The following is a 6,928-nucleotide window of genomic DNA, read 5'->3' as shown; positions in this document are numbered from 1 at the left end:
CGTTCTAGTTTGTGAGAGATACATCCAAGTCACGTCCATTGTTGGGTCAAGCGTAAGATCTGGTGCTGGTCTAGGAACCCTCAAAAAAATAAACACCGTAACATGTCCAGCATCTCTTCTTCCCAATGAGGTAAAAAGGGCAAGTTTTTGTTCTTTAAGATGGCGGGACATAACCCGTCCATGGAACATAAACGTGTCTGCTAGTTGGTGGAAGATGGATAGAGGCCCACATGCCTGCCTTCATAAAAAAGGTCTTTAAACCCTCGTCCAGATCTCCTTCGCATTCCCAAGGAAGCATGAGATTAAAGGGAGAAGCAAGGGGGGCCGTGCAGCCGCCTGGGAAGGCTGCTTGGTAAATGTAATAGATCGCCAGGAACATTTAAAAGCACTGAGGGGGGGGGAGAGCAGTTATGCAGAACAGGGTTGGCTGATAGTAATCTGCACCCTGTCTCTCAGCCGCCAAAAGACAAAGAACACACTCCGAGGCCCTGATTGCTTCTTAAGAAGCCTTTCGCCGTATGCCGCCATGACGGATTCCCGTATTTTGACTGTTAATATGTTTGAATTCAAATTATTTATACATTTTGGTGAGGTTGAGCGCCTCTCGCTGTGATTACTGCCACGGAGAATGAGAAAGGAAGCAGGAAGTGTCCATGTCAGAGCCTGATGTATACCCAGATTATAAGCTGATTGCAGCTCAGATGAGCGCCGGTGGAGAATCATTTGCCTGCACCTGTGACAACTCCTCGTCCCTGACAAGGCCTTTTAGTTTTTCCGGTTATTGATGCATTCTGCATAAATGCAATCCGTCGGTGGCGTTGGTTGGGGGGATGGTTGGTGAGATGGAGGGATGGGGCGATCGGAGGTGTGAGGGAGAGTATTTAATACATTCTTAGGCAGGGAGGCGAGCGGCAGAGAAGGAGAGAATCCGGAGGGTTTTTATCCGCCGCTGCGCCCTGGCGCGCTGGCCGGGGAGCTGATCAAATGTGAATCACATGTGCAGGGAAATCTGCATATGTGATGATGAGATTTACTTTTGATCAGCTCCTTGGTCGACGCACCACGGCGCAGCGGCGGACGGTGAACACTCAAGATTCTCTCGCTCTCTGCCGCTCGCCTCCCTGCCTCGGAGTGTATTAAACTCCAGCACACCTCTGTATCCTTCCATCCCTCGATCGCCCCATCTCTCCATCTCGCTGAGCGTCCCGCCAACCAACGCCACCGACGGATTGCATTTATGAAGAATGCATCAATAACTGGAAAAACTAAATGTCAGCCTATATTGCTCTTCAGGTACTAAACTTTTTGGCCTTTATGGATTATGGATTATGATTATTTTCTCATGGTCCGAGAGCATCTGGTGGTCGCAGTGGTGGTACAGGGCCAAGGATGTGACAAATGGACAATTTTTCTTAACGTTTAAAGAGCGATTTCTTTATCGGTTTTACATTAAAACAATAAATTCAAACAAAAAATTCATAAAATGTCATGGTAATTCACAAGGCCTTTTAGTTTTTCCGGTTATTGATGCATTCTGCATAAATGCAATCCGTCGGTGGCGTTGGTTGGGGGGATGGTTGGTGAGATGGAATGGATGGGGCGATCGGAGGTGTGAGGGAGAGTATTTAATACATTCTTAGGCAGGGAGGCGAGCTGCCAGTAATGGTTTGGGTCTCGTGGTGTGTCCCTTTCAATACCATTTCAGACCATTTTTTTTTTTTTTTTTGAATTTTACCCCCTTTTTCTCCCCAATTTCGTGGTATCCAATTGTTGTAGTAGCTACTATCTTGTCTCATCGCTACAACTCCCGTACGGGCTCGGGAGAGACGAAGGTTGAAAGTCATGCGTCCTCCGATACACAACCCAACCAAGCCGCACTGCTTCTTAACACAGCACGCATCCAACCCGGAAGCCAGCCGCACCAATGCGCCGGAGGAAACACCGTGCACCTGGCCACCTTGGTTAGCGCACACTGCGCCCAGCCCGCCACAGGAGTTGCTGGTGCGGGATGAGACAAGGACACCCCTACCGACCAAGCCCTCCCTAACCCGGGCGACGCTAGGCCAATTGCGCGTCGCCCCATGGACCTCCCGGTCACGACAGAGCCTGGGCGCGAACCCTGGGACTCTGATGGCACAGCTGGCGCTGCAGTACAGCGCCCTTAACCACTGCGCCACCCGGGAGGCCTATTTTTTTTTACCTTTATTTAACTAGGCAAGTCAGTTAAGAACAAATTCTTATTTTCAATGACGGCCTAGGAACAGTGGGTTAACTGCAGAACTCCTTAACAGTGGGTTAAGGGGCAGAACGACATATTTGTACCTTGTCAGCTCGGGGGTTTGAACTTGCAACCTTCCGGTTACTAGTCCAACTCTCTAACCACTAGGCTACATGCCGCCCCTTTGCACCTGTACGACTGCACCTCAATTCCACCTCTGAGTGTCAAGATTCAATTCCACTAAGAATCAACTCAGTCTTTTTTTGCAATTCTTCCAAGAACACAAACACTTGCATCTTTCATAGTTAGCTAGCAAGGGAGGGAGAGAGAGGAGAGGGGCACAGTATTGCCAGGTTGGCCACCAGGCAGACAGTCAGAACTGTGCACCAGTCCTATCTACAGGTCATTAAAAGCTGTATCTTGCAATGGAAGGCTGTATCTCACAATCTCTTGGTTTGCAATGTCTCGAAACTTCAGTAAAGCAGGGTCTATCATCAATGAATAGGCTAGGACATTCTACACACACCAGACTGAAGACTGAACACACTGACATCATTAGTGAAGAGAAAGAAAAGGGGTGTAATCATTAGTTCAAACAGTCGCAAAACGGAACAGCTAAAACATGAGTGTCTATTGGACAAATTCAGGTAGGTCCCTCCCCGTTTTGTTCCATTTGCTTCCATTTAAGAAAAGTTTAGCAACAGAATCAGTGTAATGAATATGACACAGGCGAGCCAACATGAGGGAAAGAGAGGAGGGGGCAGGAAGAAAAAACGCGGCGCGCATATGTCTTAGTAATCTATTTTGCATGCCTCGCAAATTCTCCGAAGTAGCCTAAAATTTGCCTCTTATAGCCTATCGTCTAGTTATGCTATAACATTGAAAAAAATATGTTTTGTGGTAACTGCATTGTGATTACAATTTGTTTTTCTGTTTGGGATTTTTCTTATTTTGTTTAAATGTTCACACTACTAATTTCTCCTTTCTATTTTCCCCCTCTCTCACCTATCCATCTTCTAATTTCAATTCCATGCTGTCACTGTCACTTGTCCACTCAAGCTTTACATTGTTGTCATATATTGCCCACCAGGTGCCCTTGGAAAATTCCGCAATGAGCTTGACACCTTGATAAGCTAATTTACCGACGATGGATCACCTCTCATCGTACTGGGTGACTTCAACCTCCCGACGCCTGACTTTGATTAATTTCTTTCCACCTCTTTCTTTCCACTCCTTTCCTCTTTTGACCTCACTCTTTCCCAGTCCTGTTCACCTACTAATCTGGCTGCAACCTCCTCAATGTCTCTAATCACCACATTATTTCCTTTTCTCTCGCTCTCGCATTCAACCCTACCCACTCAGCTCCTACTAAGCCCCTACCCACTACTCTCTCCTCTTATAATTTCTACCTTCTGCTAAATCATTCTTTCTCCTGTCTCTTGATTCTGCCTCTTCGACCTTACTCTCCTCCCTTTCCACATCCTATGACTTTCACTGTCCCCTTTCCTCCCGGCTGGCTTGGCCCTCCCCTCTGCTACTGGCTGTGTCCCCTCTGACTTCAAAATGGAGAGTAGCTCCCCTCCTCAAGAAACCAACAATCGACCCTGCTGACGTCAACAAATACAGACTGGTATCCCTTCTTTCTTTTCTTTCCAAAACACTTGAGCGTGTTGTCTATGACCAACTCTCACGTTATCTTTCTCAGAATGATCTTCTTAACCCTAAACTGTCAGGCTTCAAAACAGCTCTCTCAACTGAGACCGGCTCTCCTCTGTGTCACCGAGGCTCTCCGCACTGCCAAAGCTGACTCTCTCTCCTCTGTTCTCATCCTCCTAGATCTATCCGCTGCCTCGAAGGCACCACATGCTCTCACTACCGGCCACAGTGTCCCCCTCCCAGAGTGCAAAGAACCTTGACGTGACCATGGACAACACCCTCTCATTCTCTGCAAACATCAAATCAGTGACTCACTCCTGCAGGTTCATGCTCTACAACATATGTTAGAGAATTACCTCACACAGGAAGTGGAGCAGATCCTAATCCAGGCTCTTGTCACCTCTCGTCTAAGCTACTGCAACTCTCTGTTGGGTGGGCTTCGTGTTTGTGCCATCAAACCCCTGCAACTTATCCAGAACACCGCAGCCTGCCTGGTGGTTCTCCCATGTCAAGTTCTGCCATGTCACCCGACTCCTCCGCACACTCCACTAGCTTCCAGTCGAAGCTCACATCCACTACAAGACCATGGTGCTTGGCTACGGAGCAGCAAGGGGAACTGCTCCTCCCTACCTTCAGGCTATGCTCAAACCCTAGAACCCAACCCGAGCACTCTGTTCTGCCACCTCTGGTCTCTTGGCCTTCCCACCTCTAGAGGTCAGCTCCTGCTCAGCCCACTCCAAGCTCTTCTCTGTCCTGGCACCCCAATGGGGGAACCAGCTTCCCCCTGACGCTAGGACATCTTCCAAAAACGTCTGAACCCCTACCTCTTCAAAGAGTATCTTAAATTAATCCCTAGTTGTATTTTCCTATTAACACTGACTTTGCTGATAACTACTTTATTGAGGGAAAATGTACTTGCTATGACTGTGATATGTGGTTGTCTCAACCAGCTATCTTAAGATGAATGTACTAATTGTAAGTCGCTCTGGATAAGAGTGTCTGCTAAATGACTAAAATGTCATGTAAATGTAAAAACCCCTCCAAGACCTCCTCCAAGCCTCCAAAGTCTTATTCATAATTAAATCATTTCTCCTCTCTCTAGTTTTATATCTTTGCAATATGATGATTTCTCTCCATACCTACAAGTGACCTCTGGCACAGAAAAGGCAAATTTACACCATGTGCTATGGGACCAACTGAAATATTTGGAACTCAGCCTCCCCCAAGAGGTTAGAGCAACCTGCACCCAAGCCACTTTACAATCAAATGGAATAAGCAATAAACAAGAAACAAATCTTCACACCTCCCAACCCTACTCTCCACCCCTCCCTCTCCTGCACCCCCAACTCCACCTTCGGACCCCCTTGTCTCACCCACATGAGTAACAGTACCCGGGCAGGCAAGCAGACGCTATCTCTGTCTCTGTTTTGCGGCCTGATTTGAATTCAAGCCTTGTTTTGTGGAGCTGTGTAATTGGAAGGCAGTGATTTACTGCAGTGTATACAGGGACTGCATCCAACAAAATATCTGGAAGCAGGAAATAATCACTTCCCGGCCAGTCAACGCATCTATCTGGACACAGGTATATTTTAACCACCCTGTGTTGACAGTGTTGGCTATTAGCCGGCAAATAAATTATTCAGTACTTACAAGGAAGGAAAACATGTGAAAAATCTCCTTTCCCCCAACTAGCCTATAACAGGACAAAGCCAAATTGGCGGGGATAGGAGGGCAGACAAAAGAGGCAGTCATTTTTTTGCTCAATTACAAAAGGCAAATATTTATTATTTATAAGTACATTCCTTGTATGGGCTTAAATGTTATTTATGGACCTGTTGCATGGTGATATACCATGTAACTCATTCTTTTTTTAGCCGGAGAGCATTGTAAAGGAGCAAGGATATACTTAATGACACTCTGCTAGTTGGCACAATTACAGTGTAATCATTATGTAAAATGTGCTATTAATTAAAGACATTTCTAAGCTAGGGAACATCATTTTCTGCAGTGCTCTTCTCTGCTCTTCGTCCTTTAGAAATCAGCCAGCCAGCCAGCCATCTGTTTTTCACTAAAAAACTCTATTATGTTGTGACTTGGCTGCATACATATTTATAAAAGAGATTTTCATTATGCACAGATTTCAACCACGGGTAGATTATTAATGGGGGGGGGGGGGGGGATGTCCCACCGAAGGTTTGAAAGGAAATTAGGTTTCTTTCCAATCTTATCTTTCTGTTTCATCTTTTGGTGGTGATAACTATATTATAAAGATCAATGCATTTGGAAACCTTCATTTTGCTACATATTCTTTATTTAGAATGTAGTCATTAGATTTTGAAAAGTAAAGAGCGTATGCCTATTCCCACTTTATTCTGCATCTACAATATGAAGTTCAGTAACATACAAAGTTGTATGAGAAAAATAAAGTACCTCGATGGAATATTTTCTATATTTAGTTGAAAACAATGCGATTACAGAACATAGGCATATCTTTAAGATGCTTTGAACGAAATAGCATCTTACGTGAGGTGAAGATTCACACTACTGGACATTCTAAAGTATTTCTTTCAAATTCCAGAATCCAATTGTCTTGCTCATCAGAAAGAGAATGTTGATGTTAGCAAGCACCTAGAGATAATGTGATTGACCCTGTGTTTGCTATGCTGCCAGGTGCTAATGTTGCTGCTGAGCCAAGGGGTCATTAACACTTCCAATGCTCTTTAGACAGAATCTGTTTTCTTTACTTCATGGCACAAAGGAAATGATTAAGAAAACAATTCAATATAGAGAAGAATACACCCATTTACATTGCAAATGCACCTGTTTGCCATTCAGAGAGCATAGGGCGGTAGACGTAAATCTGTTAAGCGAGTCAGTCCACCAGAGGACTGCATAATGTCTATAAGTTTATTCCTCCCCCTGTTAGAGACATACACGATATTGTGATCAGCAATATACTGCCACGAGCTTCCCTTGTTTTTGAGATACATGTAGGCCTAAGTTAAGACAATTTGGGCAGATATGTGGTACAGTAGAATAGAGCACACTAAGGCA

Source organism: Oncorhynchus mykiss, chromosome 4 (genome assembly GCF_057628025.1).
Source record: "Oncorhynchus mykiss isolate SJ-2025 chromosome 4, ASM5762802v1, whole genome shotgun sequence".
NCBI lineage: Eukaryota > Metazoa > Chordata > Actinopteri > Salmoniformes > Salmonidae > Oncorhynchus > Oncorhynchus mykiss.
This window is presented reverse-complemented; position numbering follows the sequence as displayed.